The sequence below is a fragment of the Coffea arabica genome, chromosome 6c (genome assembly GCF_036785885.1).
Source record: "Coffea arabica cultivar ET-39 chromosome 6c, Coffea Arabica ET-39 HiFi, whole genome shotgun sequence".
NCBI classification, from domain to species: domain Eukaryota; kingdom Viridiplantae; phylum Streptophyta; class Magnoliopsida; order Gentianales; family Rubiaceae; genus Coffea; species Coffea arabica.
In genome coordinates, this window is record NC_092320.1 from 53,908,935 (window position 1) to 53,927,045 (window position 18,111).

General features: G+C 34.6%; 1 long non-coding RNA gene across 1 annotated transcript; it reads right to left on the reverse strand.

Moving 5' to 3' along the window:
• Nucleotides 1–1,838: 1,838 nt before the first annotated feature.
• On the reverse strand, nucleotides 1,839–17,864 carry LOC113691584 (uncharacterized). The gene is made up of 9 exons (XR_003448739.2): nucleotides 16,106–17,864; nucleotides 9,533–9,607; nucleotides 9,358–9,432; nucleotides 9,171–9,242; nucleotides 2,600–2,821; nucleotides 2,473–2,517; nucleotides 2,265–2,356; nucleotides 2,114–2,192; nucleotides 1,839–2,033 (listed from the first exon to the last, which is right to left on the reverse strand). It is a non-coding gene; the product is annotated as an uncharacterized lncRNA (long non-coding RNA).
• Nucleotides 17,865–18,111: the final 247 nt, after the last annotated feature.

Sequence of the window (18,111 nt, forward strand, 5' to 3'; positions counted from 1 at the left end):
ATCATTTCATTCTAATCCTAATAATTAAAGCTGGTGGAACTTTTATTTCTTCCCTTTTTTATTTCTAATCCTAAACTAGACTCTAGTTTGCATACTATTCCTATTTGTTCCACTTCACTAGCCCTTCAGGTTTTAAGTTCTTTAAAGTATTCAAAACAAGGTCAAGATGGTATAAACTGTTATATATATATATATATATATATATCTATATGTATATATATGATTACAGCAAACTATCCTAGAATTTTTCGAAAACTTCATGGAAAATTCAACTCTTCACTGTTTCGGTCATCAAGCAAGATTTCCAGCAATATCAATTCAAGATGTTCAACAAAGCTCCATGGTCTACTTGTTTAAACACTAAACACTCAACATATTATTTGACCAGCCTAAACTATAGCAGATAACCCACCATTTCAGCAAGTAATTCCACCATGAACCTCAAAATAATTCTGTTATTTGCTAACTATAACTTTCAGCCATAAGACAGTTTAAAGATTCAGTTCTTTCTTCACATTTTCTTCAGTTTTAACTCCAACACAACATGCAAGGAATGATTAACTTATCACAGAGTATTTTAAGATGCAAGATAATATTTTCAACCAAAGATTCAAAGTTAATATTAAACAAAGCTTTGTTTCCCTTCCTCGGCCATATTAGAAAGGCTTTAGCAGCCAATAGCTTTTAAAACAAGAAAATTCTCCAATAATCTCTTCATTTTATACCCAATCTCACATGCATGTTCAGACCAAACTATTATGCAATATATATATTACACTTAACATAGAAATTCAATGCCAAAATTCATGAGGACTGCTAGAAACCTCTTCATTTCCCTCTCTCGGATGATGCTGGAAAATTCCAACAAGTTTTCTTCCTACGGTGTCAACCCAAAATTCCAACTTTATTCCAACTTTTCCCCAAGTTTCTTCAACTAAAAATCTTATAATACCTGAGATAACCATATTGCATGCATTTCTTACATTAGTTTCCATTTTACAATGATAACAGGCTGCAACTCAAGTTTTCAATCCAGTTCCAATTTTTCTTCTTTATCAGATTTCCCTTCGGTTAAAACTTATTATTCCTTGCTAAAAACTAACATGCAGCCCATATATTCAGTTATATTCAAGAAATAAAAGGGTGGTTACAAGATTCTTACCTTTTTTTTGTTAAGTTTTAATAGTGGCAGATTGCTTCTGCTCCTAGCTTCAGTTCCTCCTCACTATGGTAGCTGATATGTGAAGTTGTAAGTTAGCTTCCTCCTCTTATCACTCACTTAGTTCTCTTACTCACTCGATTGTGGTTGGAAGGAACCAGAAATGCTCCTTCACTCCCACTCTTTCTCACGGTTTCAGGTATGAAGAAGAAAGAAAGCTTCGTTCTCTGTTTTCTTTCATTAGTTTCCTCTCGGTTGATAATACCAAAGTAGCTAATCACTCCAACTCCCTCTTCAGTCGGTGGTTGATAGAACCAAAGTTTCTCCACTCGGCCTTGTTTCTAAGGTTCTGATACTAACTGGTCGCATGGTAGATTAGCTAGGATGAGAGGTTAGATAGGTCATTTGATATCCACTTATTTTCTTACTAAGGGCTGCAATTTTTATTAATTCACACATTAACTCCCAACCTTAATTGTATTTCCTTGATCTCGTAGATTCTCATACATTTGGTTTTAAAAAAAATTAGCTAGACATGTAACTTATTCAACAATAATATATTCAAATTACACAAATTACGGTGTGCATACTAGATGTTTATTTGATTCATATAATTTTTTGTAAAATTTAAATTTAAACACTTAATTAATCTATTAGTTGTTATATATAATACTTCTAATGGCAAAATGAAGGTAATACATGCAAAGCTTATACAAAATTTTTCTCGAGTTTTCACAAATTGTATCGTAGGTATAATTGCATATTCAGATATCCATATTCTCTTAGCATTTGATATCAACAATGCTTGGGACATTGTAAAATTGCATGACCGCAACCATGTCACTAATTCTGAGCACATTTATCATTCTCAAACCTGCAAATTTTTCAAATACATATTCATAAGGGTATGAAATATTATTAACAATTTAATATTTTGGTATTTGTAAAACTTACCAACAGTGTAGGTATTGAGCAAAATTCAAGTAGCAATTGACATACAATTTGCTTGCTCGAATAATATAAAGTGACGGTCCTGCACAATGTGCTATATTTATTGATAAACTATAAAAATTAAATAAAATAAAGTGAAAATAAATTGAATTACCTTTATAATTTCTCATACAAATACCACAGGCTAGCAAAACATTATTTTTTGTAACAGTTTGACGCAAGTGTTCACCATCATCAGTTGCAAATCTATCACAAAAAGTCAACTGAACTACTGTCAAACTTCATTTAGAGAATTTTGGTAAGCATAAATCAAAATTTGTAGAATACAAAATATTTTAAAGATATTGAATCTATTAACTAACCTTTTGTCAAGTGTGAACCAACAGATACAATTAAACCAATTACATCTGCAAAAGATCAAAAAGTATAATTAATACCAGTTCAAATATACAACTTAAATAGAAGTATGGTTAATTATGAATGAAATACCTATCAATTGCAAATCATTGTCCATGTGCTGTTCTGTATCTCTTAGTTTGACCAGATTAAACTTGAAACGGGGTATGGTTCCACAATCATCTAAAATATTCACTATCTTCATATCGTTTCCAAATGATAATTGGTACTGATGTGATGTAAGCTGATATTTAAGATCTGTCGGAATTACATATATATTTTGAAACCAGTATACCTTGCCTTCATGGAGATGATCTGTGAAAATGTTTATCATATTATTGACTCTTATAACTCCCTGCATGACAAATTTCTAATAGTTTTCAACAGATTAGTAAATATTTAATATTCAATATAATAAATAACATATGCTCTTAATTATTACCTGATCATCTACAAAAAGCATCTTGATACATCCCGAATATTGAAGCACTCCATATATGGCCATATTTATTAATCGAAACAATCTAATCTTTATATTCTATATATATCCGCAAGGATCTTGATAGAGTAAAGGTGTATATCAAATATCTGTAAATTATTATAATATAGCATGAAGGTTAATTATTTAAACACTGTAGTTGAGACAGCAAGTAACATAAATTCAAAGAAGTACAAACAAAATGTCAAAGTGTGAAGCATATATAGTACATATAATATGAAGTAAATATACTATTTTTTTAAACAAAGCGATGTCCACAATTTATCAAAGGGAGTCAAAAATCTCACGATATACAATATTTTTGTGTAATCCCATGGATCATTATCGCTATTAACATTGAGTATTTTCTATCCAACTGGCGAAGTAGCACGGGACAGAGCAACATAAAATTGACTATGTGAAAACACAGATTCAAGAAGGTAAACGCCAACATTTTTCAATGTTTGGCCTTGACTTTTGTTGATAGTCATTGCAAATGCCACTTTCAAAGGAAATTGTCTCCTTTTAATTGGAAAAGGAGTCCGTGCGCTTGCGGTGTTAAAGAGATCCGAGGTATGAGTACTAAATCTCTAATATTAGATCCTGTTATGACTTCTGCCTCGAGGACTTTATCCCCCATTCTGGTAATGACAAGTCGTGTTCATTGCAAAGACCTTCTGACTGATTGAGATTTCTCAAAAGAATTATAGGAGTTCCTTCTTTAAGTTCCAAAAAATGATTTGGAAGTCTAGGAAAATTCAAAGAGTGCAACATTTCAGGAGGATTCATATTTTCAACAATGTCACCTTCAGTATTGCAAAAAGTATCAGCCCTCATGTAGGTACGTGATTGTCCAATCATTCAACTTGTCAACATCACCATTTTTTTGGAGCCAAAATAGCACGTTCATTGAGGTAAGTGCTATTTTCCTATGAATTTCTCAAATTTGGATAGACAGAATCTATTAACCGCATCAAAGATTGATTGTCATTTTTTTATAAGAAATTGCGACGGCATCTGAATCCAATTTGATTCCCCAAATTCAGTAAGTTGCTGAAACCTTTCCTTCACCAATAGACAACAACCAATTTACAAAATCTGTCAATTGCTGACGCATATTTTCAGGATGACGTAAATTCATTACACGCATATTTATTTTAAGATGCAGTACTCTACAGTGATCCGAAATCGTTGATTTTTTTATTGTAGCTGATACTGTTGCTTCTCTCCTACCTTTAGAAACAATCGATAATGTTTGTTGAAAATCACCGCCCAAAACAATCAATTTTCCTCTGAAAATACGATCCTCAAAATCATTTTCACTCAATTTTAAGATATCCTTTAAAGTTCTATCCACCGCTTCAAATCCATGCTGATGTGTCATTGGAGTTTCGTCCCAAATTATCAAAGATGTCTCTCTAATTAATTTGGCTAAGTCAGAATTTTTATTGATTGAACAACTTGATGACTCATCCAAATTAATAGGAATTTTGAAACGTGAATGTGTTGTCCTTCCACTGGTAAGAGTATTGCAGCAATACCTGATGATGCAACTGAAAGAACAATTTTTCCCTACGATCTAACTCGAGCAATCAATGTTCTCCATAAATAAGTTTTACCCGTCCCACCACTTCCATACACAAAAAATAGTCCTTCGTGATTATGTGTGTATGATTCCATAATAAAATCATATGCTTTCAATTCATCCTCATTCAAACTTACATATAAATTATCAAATAATTGCTGCTCTGATGTAAAATCATAATCACACTCTTCTCTTATAAGTCTATTCATGAAAAACTCAGCATTTTCAAATGACAGCAATGGCATTGGTGAAAAATCTCATAAAGATCGACCATTTTTATTAAAATGAGTTCGAGTTCAACTAATCCCAAATTTTGTAACTCATCGTCATCAATGCGTATTTGAGAGTTTTCAATATCCCTTCTGATCTGATATTGCAAATCATCTGTTATACTTTTCCAGTGACGCTGCCATATATTAGAAGGGTTAGTTATCTCAGAATGCATAAGTATTGTACAATACATGGTTCGTAATTTTTTGGCAGATGCCCGTGTAGATGCTTCAGCTAAAGTTTCGTTCCACTCATTATTATCATCTAGAAGACCAAGTGCTACACATGTAGCTTTGAATGTTAGATGCACAACTCCATTAATAATTCTCAAATGTTCAAAACTTCGTGCACCACGAATTGTGTGCAGCAACATTCTCAAATAGTATCGCTCACCAGAATGAGGATGTGCATATGGTAGCTTTCCAATACACCTACCTTGCAATCTGGACTCCCATTGGCGTTTATTTTGGTTCCAAGTCCACTTACTCGGAAACTCCACAAATATCAAGTTTCTAGCTGAAACATCGCTCTGATTTATTTCAAACCATTTCGTCAGCATTGTGTCATGTATGTGATCACGATCAAGAACGTCATAAAGATGATTATCATCATTAAATATCACAAATTGATGATCAGGAAGATGATACTGCAATCAAATCACTGATGGATACTGTCTCTGCATTTTGAAATCAAATATCTTCCAACATGACTCAATTGGCGATAAATATCAACAATCTAAGTATTGTTTAATCTCATCAACGCTTCTGTAACGACGATGACCATTTTCATTTGCAAGTACAACGTTATTCTCAATTTGAACATTTGCTCTATCAACCCCCTTACTCATGTACTTGTACAGATATTTAGTGATTTCTGGACGTGCAACTTTGGTGACATTGATATGACCATCAAACATCACAATCAAATCTCGATTGTAAGAAACAACCCATCTGTTGTCAAATGTAAAACCATTAAAGTTACCCTCTTACTTGGATCATCTCTATGTCTGTATGATACAAATCCATCTTCATCAATAGTGGTTTCACTACAAAATTTTTTTGGATAGTGTTTAGAGCACTTTCCATTCACCATACACGGAGCATTTGGATAAGTATCACCACATGGTCCGTGTAACATACCCTTGATGACCGTATCATAAGCTAGTGTGTCAATATTTTTATCAGGTATTTCAGCACAAATGATATCATCAATTTGTTCTGGAGTAAGGGGTTTATCATCCGGAGCTAATGTTAAAGTGATATGAGTATATGGTAAACCACGTTTTTGAAATTCAATGACAGAGATGTCTGCACATTATGGAAGTAATCTTAGTGTATAGCAGAATATAGGGATTGGAAGAAAGAAATTAATGATTTAAATAAAGTAAAATTTGTACCTGCAAGCACTTTTCCAAATAGTTGGATATTTTTAAAACATCCATCAATTTCTTTTGTCTTATCCGAAAAACTCGAGCCGTAATATCGGGTTTGTCCTCAACTTTCTGTCCCGATATTCTTGTCAACTCTTGTTTAATTTCTGGCCAATTGGGATTGCAAGTAAATGTAATGAAAAGATCTGAATTTCCAATTGTCCTACAAATTGTCATCGCATTCTGAAAATGTTGTACCATATTTTGAGATCCACCCGAAAATGAAGATGGTAGAACAAATCTCCTTCCAACTAATGATGCATCTGTATCTCCAGCAAGTACAGCATCTTCTAAACCTTGATATACATTAGCATGTAATATAGATTGATGGGTTTTCATAAAATTTAGGGTAAAATACAAGAAACCCCCTTGTGGTTTCGCGAAAAGACATCTTACTCCCCTATTATTTAAAAACCTCCACATAAACACCCTAACTTTCATAACTAAAGTGGAAATTACCTTTTGAACCGACTGAGTTACTGGCAGCAGATCAAATACTCTCGTCTAACCCGTGGCCTACTAAATTAGTAGGAATTGACAATCCAATGTATATCCAAAAATGTAAGCTTGAAAGCTTTGCCTTGGAACTTTGAATCAAATGCCAATGCAAGTATTAAACACACACACACTCACGGTGGCAATTGTTTTGCTCTTCTCAGTTCTCCCCTGCCCCCAACCCTACCCTTAACCCAGAAACGATAAAAGGAAACCCATTTTTTCTAGCTTCCCACCTCAAACATAACTCCACTGGATTACGATGGTATAATTCCCTTTCCCCTACTGCCGTTACTCGTCAACAGATTACCGACAGCCCTGACTGGAGCATTCATTCTAAACCTATGGAGCCATCTCAAGTTGTTGGCCATGGGAGCACTCGCCCATCTGGGAGTCTACAATCCACCCCCTGACCACCAATATCATTCTGCCGACGATTCCAACAATTACATCTTCATTTTTTATGAGGGCACCTGCCCATCCCTCGTCCGCATTCTCGTTCATGTCGTCGCCGCTGCCATCAAGACTAAAGTCCTGTACTCCAATTTCAAGATTTTCTGCTTTTACAAGAAGGGCGAGAGCCAGAAGCAGAGGAAGAAGCAGAATCATCAACCTCATCATCATCATCACCCTCATCCTCACCCTCACACGACTGGGACAGAAAAGGTGATGATAATATTTTTCCGCAGAAGATGTGCACCATCTGCTTTTCTTACCATCATTTCTTCGTGGAAACGAATAAGTTCCTAGGCAATCTCCTCAGTTGTAGCTTCAATCTCGAGGCAGAAGTCCATATTCTTCTCCTCATCTGTAGCGGCATGACCACTCCCCTTATGAGTGGATTCCCAAATTTTTTCCAAAAATCCCCAATCAATAATTGAGTGGGCACTCAATTCTGTGTTTACTACTACTACTGCTGAAGAAAATTGATCCCTTGTTCTCTGAGATCCGATTTTAGAGTGTTAAAATTGTCATTTTAGAGTTTGTCTACCATTTTGCCATCTTTGAGGAAGAAAATCGTATGAGTGGCTATGATTTCCCAAGCATTACTGAGGCCCTGTTCCAAACTAATCTCGCACACCCATCGTCACTAGGTTACACACCCGGTTACAGGTCAATTTCCGCTTTAGTTATGAAGTTTAGGGTGTTTATGTGGAGATTTCTAAATGATAGGGGGTAAGATGTCTTTTCGCGAAACCACAAGGGGGTTCCGTGTATTTTACCCTAAAATTTAATCTGTAGTGTTCAATAGCTACATAACAATCAACAACGAATTGTTGAAATAGTTTGGCACCTTTCAAAAGTGTATGGCCTTCATTTTGTCGAAATTGCATACAATACGCATAGAATTCGCGCATCGACACAAATTCTTTCTTTCTAACGGCAAAGGGTGAAAATCTTATTGCACAATGCCATCCGTCTGTTCCATATGGAAATAGTAAAGGGTATTGAAGTGGCATGTATGATGGATGTGTCTCACTGATTCTTTTCAAATTTTCATCTCAAGTGACAAGCACAATATTACGGTGTGTGACATGTCCAGTATCTTTACCGACAATCAAAGCAGCAACTTCATTTGCAGTTGGTTGGATATATTGTCTGTCACCTCGAGCACTAATTATCTATACTTGCAGATTGACAATATTTTGATTTCGAAGCATGTCTCTTGCACTTCGAAAAACTTGTACATATGGATTTATTTCATCTATCATATTTTGCAATCCTTCAACTATTGATGCATCAATCCCAATTGGATTGCCATCATGACTGTTTAGAAGATTCATATGATTCTGCAACTCATTATCGGTATCATGAATGTATAATTGTATGAATCTACCTAATTCTCCAAGAGGTGGCAAAGACTATCCGATTTGATGATAATTTTCTCCACTAATTCGAAATGAATACAGTCCGATAGAATTGACTACAAAATGATCTATTTTGCCTCCCGTGGATGTAAACCTGAATAGTGCATTCAGCAATCGAATCTTCTCTTTCAATGTTGGAGTCGTAAATATATGTTGTAAAACTTGGGGAGTTTGAGGCAATAACGGTAAAACAACATCCCCATCTTGACAACATAAATTGAATCTTGGATTTTGTTTTGTACTACTTTGAATTCTTTCTTCCACCCACATTAGAGATTGACATTTGTGACAGATTACTGTTCTTAGACCAAATGTCCATCTTCTTGTGATTCTACATCGTCGTCGCGTTCGGCCTATTTGGTCTAATTGATTGATGAAATAAGTATAATAAAGTACATACCTAAAACTAATAAAACTAAGTATGAAAGACATAATGTAAAGTTGTTGTATGAAAATAAAGCACATAATATTTGTATGCCTAAGAACATATAGCAAGAAATATTAATTATGGTAACATGAGAAAAGTATTAGTAGATTACTGATTTGTTCTGCTCCAGCTGTTTTAGTAGACACAATGTCTTGTGTAGCAGGAACAAATTCTTCGGATGAACCTGTATGTGTAATGGATTTTAAGAAGTCAAATGCAAAAAATAAATTGAAAGAAATTGAATTGCATAAATAATAATTGATTACTTAGTCAAGATACATGAGAAAACTTGGACATACCATCATCGAGACCATTAGATGATGACGTAGGTGTAATAGGAACTTCAGTAGTTGGTGAGTCATTATGCAATTCATCTACCATTATGTAATATAGAAAGTTAATATAATAATGTAGCGCGTTAAAAACATTAATGGTTAAGCATGAATTTGAAATTGTGGAAAAATTTGAAGTTACCATGATCATGGTGAATCGCAGCTGCAGTCGATGGATGTTGAAGTTGAAAAGATGTTGAGTAATCATTTGTTTGATCTAAAAGTATATTAAAATAATTGTATTAAAAGACGTATTAAATTAAGTTACAATTATTAATGTAATACTCATAAAAAATGTAATGATCTAATATACTGTATGAATATTATAAAGGACCATGAGTAGTCTGATGTAAAACCATAGTAAGATCTGATGAACATAGCAATACTTGTTAACACAAATTACTTTATGTGCAAAGATTAGAAATATTGAAAAGAAGTATTTTAGATTGAAAAAATAATTTTTTTTAATTAATGAATGATAATATGTGTATTTAATAGTCAGATTTGTGGAAATTTATCCTTAATTTGGTAATGTTTATGATAGTAGTTAGTAATGTTTTATGTTTGAGAAATTATTTAGTGGGTGAAATTGATGTACAATGTGAAGCTTGATTGAGAAAATTAAAAGTTTTGAGTCACTATATTTTTATGGTATGTAATTAAACATTTAGAATAGTAAAAAATATTTTTTATTATGTTAATTATTGATCCAAACAAATTGGCAATTTTGGTAGTAGAAGCGACGATATATTTATGTGAATCTATGATATTAGATAAGATTATAGTGATCCAAAGAAAGGTGATCTTTTATAACTTCAAGATAAGATTGCAGTGATTTGAAAAAAGATTAAAGTTTATAACCTATCGATTGCATCTTTAGTGTTCAATTTTAGCATGAATCATATAACCTCACGGTTGCAGCTTTACTATCCATACCCCCAAATACTGGTCACCTAGTACTTTCGCACATTACTATGTAGTAAATGACTTTCGAACCTATTCATTATGGTTGACTACTGCACATGCAATAATAGTTTTTAGTACTATTTGTTAACATGTAATATTTTAACAAAGCAATTGGGTAGCTTTTGGTAGTATTTATTAAAGTGCTTATAAGCAATTGGTACTCTTTCCACATTCTTATAAACAATAAAAACAATAATAATATTATAATATTCAAAATATTATTAATACTTAGAAGTACAATAAAAATGCCAATGTTTAAAGAATAAATAATACCAAAATTTGTAACTTGATTCTTATGAACAATGAAAACAACAATAATATTATAATTGTCGCGCCCCATTTTTTGCGATGCAAAAATAAAGATAAAAGGAGTTTATAAAAAGATGTGATTTATTAATAATAAATGAAAAAGGACCTAGAATGGGAGTTAAAAAAATGCGACAATTTGGGTCCAAAATTTAGTCCAAAAGGGTTTTTAAGGAAAATAGGAGTCGCCACTTGGTATGGAGTTTTGGTGTACCAAGTCACCCAAAAAATAAAGTAAAATAAAATAAAACCCTTTTGACAACTCCAGGTCTTTGAAAAAAAAATAGAGAAAATGGGTTCGGGGGTCACGATTGAAGAAAGGGAAGGCAAAGGTTTGATTAAATCAAACCTAAGGCACCCTTTCAACCTAGTCTAAGTTAGTTGCGAGGTTTAGTCAAAATTTTCCTAATCTAACCCTTAATTTTATCACATTTGGATGTTTCCTACATGGATGCAATCTAAATTTATAAAAATATCGAAAGGGACAAAATGTTCATTGAAGGGTTTAATTGAACCAATTGCATTAATTGCAAATGCCAAAATAATTCCTTGAAGGTGCCACGAGTATGCAAATGATGAAATTAAAAGAAAAGAAATTAAATTAAATTATATACATAGATATAAGTGATTGAAGAAAAAAATGAATGCAACATAAAAGGTACGGGAGGCAAAAACTCGTGACATGATTTTCTTTGTAGACACCAAATTTTGAATTAATGCTTTGTGTTTAGATGATTTGCGTTTTAGTTCATTATGTGTTTGTCTAGCCCTTTTAGGTTTTATTTTATTTTAGTTTTATTCCCTTTTTAGTTTTTAGTTGTTTTTGTAGTTTTTATTTTGTAAGTTTAGCGTAGAATTTTTAGAGAAAAAGAAAAAAAAGGAAAAGTGAAAAATGAAAAAAGGGGAAAAAGAAAATCATGAAAAAGAGGGAAAAAGGAAAATTGTTCACAAAAATACGTTCAAATTCAATCTTTTGGCATTTCGGTTTATTTTTGTTAATTTATTTTTGAAAAATGGAAATGATGAAAAATGGAAAAATGAAAGAAAAGGTCGAAAATGGTAATTTTGTTATTTTTAGTTTGTTTATTTTGATTAAAATTGTTGTTTTGTTATTATTTAGTTTTATTTAGTTTACTATTATTTTTGTTAAATCATTAATTTAAAAAAAAAAAAAAAAAAAAAGAGAGAAGCCAAAAGCTGCATTTTTGCCGCAGCTTGCAAATGAAAGTTGCGGGAGGTCCTGGGGGAAATTTTTGGCTGAAGAGGCCAGGTGTCTAGGACACCTGGAGGGGGGATGAATCTAGAAGGAGGGGGGCTAGGTTTTTGAGCTAACAGAGAGAGAGTCGGTGGGCTAAGGAACCAGGGGAAGTGACGGCCGCAAAAAAAATCTAGAGGGAAAAAAGGAAGAAAACAGGCTGAGGAAAGGAGAGAGGTTACCGGAAGAGGCTAAGGGTTCAAAGGGGGCGGCTGAGAAGAAAAATCTGGAACGGCTAGGAGAGAAACGATAGAGAGGGTTTTGGAACAGCTAGAAAGAAAACAGCGGTAGAGAAGATAGGTTTTGGAACAAGGGCTGAGAGGTCTTTGACGGAAAAAGAAAGAACGGAAGAGTCTGGGCGGCGGAAGGAAGAAAAGACCAGAGGAATAGAAAAATCTGAAGAGCAACCAGAGAGTTTGATCCTGGGGCGGTGAGCTCCGCCTCTGGAGCCTTCTATCTGGCACCACCTCCACCTTCATCATCAGTCCACCGCTGTCCACTCTTGCAACTCGCATCTGCCGCCTCTGCTGTCCGTCATTTCAACTCCCGCCGCCACCTTAGCCATCAAAGCAGCCGGAGCTTCTACCGCTACCTTCACCAAGCCGTCTACCATCAGCGCTTCCAGAGTCTCTCGTCAGCTGTTTCTTCATCGGCTCCTCTTCCGTAGATGACTTGAGCAGCGACGGCAGCGGAGGTCTCTAATTCACCAAGCTGCCACCACCATCATCACCTGCGAATTGTCATCCCGAAAGCGCCGTAAGCTACCTTTCTTGTTCCCCCCCTTGAATTTCAGTTTTGCCTCAGGCACAAATGTTCAGAGTATGTTTATTTTTCTCTTTTCTGTTCTGGTTCCTTGCGCTAGAATGGTTATGAGTTCGGTTGGAATAAATGTTGATGTTTTCTTTGCTGCATTTTTTTTGTTTTCCTTGATGCTAAAACTGATGTTTGGAGGCACGTGGGCTAGGTGGATAAAACAAATAAGTTTTGTACAAAGTTTTGGCTTCTCCCTTGTGCGAGTTGAGCTGCAAAGTTGCAGCAGAAAATTGCAGCAGGAAAATGCAGTGTCTTGCGTTTTTTTTCTGTTTCTTCCCTATGACTGCAGTTGGTTATTGGATGTTAAGGTGTTGTATTTGGATTAAAGCTGTGTTTTTTGCACTGAAATCTGGTTTGCTTGACATGGAATGCAGCTGTTTCTGGCGCATTTCATAACAAAAATACAATGGCAGCAAACTTCATTTTTGTTCATGGTGTGTTTTAGATTTGTTGGAAGGAATCGATTCCCTGGTTGCTGAAATGTTTGATGTTTAAATGATAGTTAGCTCACTTGTATATTATATGAATCTGCTTTGCTGAAATGGTGGAGTCTTTGTGCATAGAGATGTGCATCAGATGTTCATGTAGGAACCCAGCAAATAGAATTACCGAAATCTGCTATGTTGCATGCATGAAATGTTTTCTGAAATTGGACTTTAGCCCCCTAAGTCTCCCCGTGTTCCACTAAAACCCGATAAATTGAATAACTTCATCAATTGGGTCCTTGGTAGTTTTAACTTTTGCAACTTCATTGTTTGTGTGATTCAATTAGTCGCCTTGCTTCATTTAATTTGCTATTAATGCATGAACTTAAGAGCTTTGCGTCCAAGTGAGATTATGTTTGCCTATTTTCTTTAATTTCTCTTCAAATAAATTGGTACCTTGACCATTTCTTTTATTTTGGAGGATAAATAAGTGATTTCACTCCATGTAGAGCATCAATTCAAGGTGGCGGTATAATTTCTTTTATCCCTCTTTGTGTCTTTCCTATGTGACCCAACGTGCTAAGTGCATTACATGTCTACTTTGCTTTCCTAGCTTTTCTTTAATTCCTTTTACTTATGTCATTTACTTTTTGTTTTCATTAAGTTATTCTTTTAATGGGGTATGTGTACACCCCTTGGCTTGTAATAGATAGGGCTGTGGCGAGCAATTTGGTCCATTTTCCCTTTCCCCTTTTGTTTTAGTTAGTGAATGTAATAGGTTCATTAGCTTGATTGCATGCCTACGTGTTAAGTGTTAATTTGCTTTGTTAGGGCCTTGCATCTAGTCGAGTATGCTAAATGTTATGTGCTATGTGTTTATGAGTATTTGGCATGTCTACTCGCTTCCCATAGCCATGAATGAATGTGATGGATGAATGTACGTTTCCGCTAGTCCAACGCTAGTCGGAATTCATAGAATGGGCTAGTCCAACGCTAGACCCTTAGGAATTTTCCCTCGTTAGCATATCATTTGCTTGTTCACCACATATCACGCATTTTTCCTTAGTTTTATCATTTGGCATGATCCTCGAACCCCTTTTCCTCTCATTTTAGGTTTTGCATCCCATACTAGCTATAGGGTTCATTTTGCTTGAGTGTCCCCTTAAATATGGGATATAGACGAGTGTGGCTTTTTCTAAGCCTTAGCACGCTTGTATTCCCTCTACAAAAGGGTAAATTGAGTCACGATTTAGGTCTCCCCGTACCCAATATGCGTGCATTCCCTAGGCTCATGCATTCTAAATCCACTCTATCATTACACTTTCATTTTATCCCTCCATTTGCACACGTACACCTTTTATCCCTTCATTTGCACACGTACACCTTTTATCCCTTCACTTACACACGAACACTTTTATCATCACTTGCACACATGTACTTCATATTATCATTTCACACACCGCACCTTGCCCACTCACGTGCACATTTTCACTTACATATTATTGCCTTTTATTACATTTTTTTCAAACTCATGTCCTCACATTGCATACATGCATTCCATTCATTTGTATCGCACTCGCATTATTCGTGACTTCTTCAAAAGGATCGTTATTGGGCTTCACAATTAATGTGATTGGCACCATTCAACCTTTGAAGGGAAATTTCCCCTAATACCCCTAGGTCTAGGGTTTACATTCATGTAGTGCATCCAAATGTAATAAATTCTTTGGTTAAAACAAGAAAATCTTTGATTAAATCAACGCAACTAGCCTTGGCTAGGTCGAAGGGGTGCCTTGGAATTTATCCTTGCCTTCCCCTTTGTCAAATGTGACTCCCGAACCTTTTTCTTTGGTTTACGTGGACTAGGAGTCGTTTAAAAGGGGTTTCTTACTACTTTTTCCTAATTTTTTTCTTAAAAATTCATTTTTGGGTGACTTGGTACACCCTAACTCTATACCAAGTGGCGACTCCATTTTTCATATAAAAAACCCTTTTTGAACTATTTTTCTTGGGTCAAATCGTCGCATTTTCAAAAGTCCCATTTAGACCCATTTTTTTCTTTTAAATCACAAATCCATTTTTCAAACCATTTATTTATTTCATCAAAAAATGGGGCGCGACATTCTTATACAGGGATTAAGGGGATATTTAAACTAAAAAATTATAATCACCCATTTCCCATGTTTGAAAAATATTTCTCCTAATATGCACAAGCAAATGAGCTAACTTATTATACAATGTCCTAAATGAAATGCAATTCTAAATGACATGATTAGCACCTATAGCGGGTAGGGGATAATATAATAGGGGAATATCATACAAATGAGAAAAGATCCTAAAAATGAAAATATGCATGAGAATGCAGTGAATAACACACAAAGATGAATCTAGCGCAAGACGACCTAAAGGGTCTAGCGTTGGACTAACCCATTTCTAAAATCCTTACTAGCGTTGGACTAGCAAGTAAGCGGAGGGGAAAAGCCACAACTAGCATTGGACTAGTGTGGTGACGTCGTGCATTAACAATTCATAGTGAAACAAATAAAGCATAAATTAAAACAAATAAACACATAAGAGCATGTAGCACATAACACATAAGCATAATATCTATATGCAAAAAAAAAAATCCTAAGGAAAGTGGGTAAAACACGTAACACATAAGCCACATAAACACACAACCTATCTATTATATCGGGGAATCTAACTACAATCTAAAATGGGAAAGGTATGGTAAAATAAAATTAGTTATCCTATCTATTACATTTTTTTGAGGTATTTAAATGCCTCTCAAATAATTATAAAAAATTAACTAAACAAATATAATATAAGAAAATTTAAATGAACATTTAAATCCAATAAATAAAACATATAAAAATATATAAACACATAGGAACACATAGGAGCACATAAGAGTACGTAATTGACATTGAAATAATAAAAATAGGGGTACCTCCCGTTCGAAGTGGTGACTAAATGGAGTCAAATTGTCCTATTTATACTCACAATGAACAAAAGAATCACGGCACCAATTTAATTGAAAAACAATAATAATAAAAGTACTAAATTCACACTAATATGTCAAATATCAAATATAAAGAAATTTAAAACATCTAAAAATTACAAGTCGAATATGTTCATAAGTAACATAATTAGTTATTAAAGAAAAGAAACAATCATAACAAAGAGAGCCAAAATTTGCCAAGGACTGAATTGCAAAGATTGAAAAACTTTTGGGGACGAAAATTATAATTTTTCCAAAGTTCAGGGGTCAAAATTAAATAAAAGATAAAATTCAAAGACCAAAGTACAATTAATTTAAGGACCTAAGTGAATCAAATTTAAAATGTTCTGCGCTGAAGTAAAATTACCCCAAAGATCAGGGGCCAAAGTGCAAATCGTAATCAGATCTTCTTAAGAAAACAGGCCACTGGACCATTATTTTATTTTCTTGGGCCGAACACTACCCAAGCCCAGTCGAAAGTCCAAGTCAAAACACATAGGTCAGCCCTGTTTTCATCACTCAAACCCAACCAAAAAATGCATGGGCTCTGACCTTTTAGCCCAACCGAAAACCCAAAAGAAATAAACAGAGATCCATTTTCAAAACCCAACCAAAACTAACTCTTGGCCCATCAGAAAAAAAAAACATTAGCCCAATTTCCTTTCTTTTCTTTTCTTTCTTCTTTTGTCTTTCTTTTCTTTCTTCCCCGTTCGTTTCTTCTTCTCCTCTGGCCATCCGAAACTCACTCCAGTTGGCGGCCATGGTGGTCGCCGGTGGCGCCACCGCCGCCACCGCCTCCGGCGGCGGTCGCCGGCGACTTCTCCGGTCATCAAAATTTTTCAAAATATAATTCCCCACTCCATTTTTCGCGTAGATTTCATTTCCGGATTTAGTTTTTATAAAAAATGAGCCGAAAGTGGTCAAAATGCCAAGAAATCAGTTCAGTTTTTATTTTTTTAAAACCCTCACATCTTCACCAAAAATCATAAAAATTATACCAAAACCCTCCTGATAACTTCTACAATACAACTATAATCTTAGTTTGACAAGTAAACAACAACAAAAGAATGCATTAAATCAAAACAGCCCCAAAAATGAAGAAAATTATTCTAATGCTTTTAAGGCTCAAAAACTCCCAAAATTTTGGATAACCAAGCATTTTCAGATCTTGGCTAGCTAATGGTCTTCCATTTAAGCAAAACATACACGCCAAATTCACTTCTTTGATTCATTTTTTCATTTGGACATTTTTTCAAACATTTGGCATGCATTCACAGCACCGTTTCTTTTTTTCTAATTTTGTTCAGTGACCCATCCCAAAATTTTATCCATACAACACCAACAAAAACCAGCAGAAATAAGCAATAAAAAGGGTAACCACACATACATTCAATCTAGTTAATTAAAAAAGAAAAGCTGGAAAAAAGGGAGATAAATACCTCAATGAAGAGTTTGGTCCCTTTGCCAAGATTTTTGATGAAATTGCCAAGCTCCAATCCAACCGATTGCTGCCTTGTTGTGTGCAAATGTGTTGGAAAAAATTTGGGAGAGAGGACAGCTGAGAGGGAGAGAGGAGTTTTTCTCTTTTTTTTTCTTCTTCTTTTCGGTCCAACCCAGAGAGAGAGCCGAGAGCCTCCCTTTTATTTTTTGTGTGTTTTTTTTTTCTCTCCCCTTTTCTAGAGAGAGCCCAGAGGGACTTTGTAGCAAAAAATGGGGCTTGTGTGCTGATTTTGCCAAAATGATGATTTCTCAACTAATGAAAGGACAAGTCCATGGCCATTGAGTGTGAAATGGGTTAATAATTAATTTGGTTAAACAAAATGATCAAAAATGAATTTTTTTTTTATTTTTTGGTTTTTGTTGTTTTTTTTTTCATAAAGCAAACCTGCAAAAATGAGAAAATGCACATTAAAATGCAAGAAAATAAATAACTCATTAAATAGGAAAAACTTGAG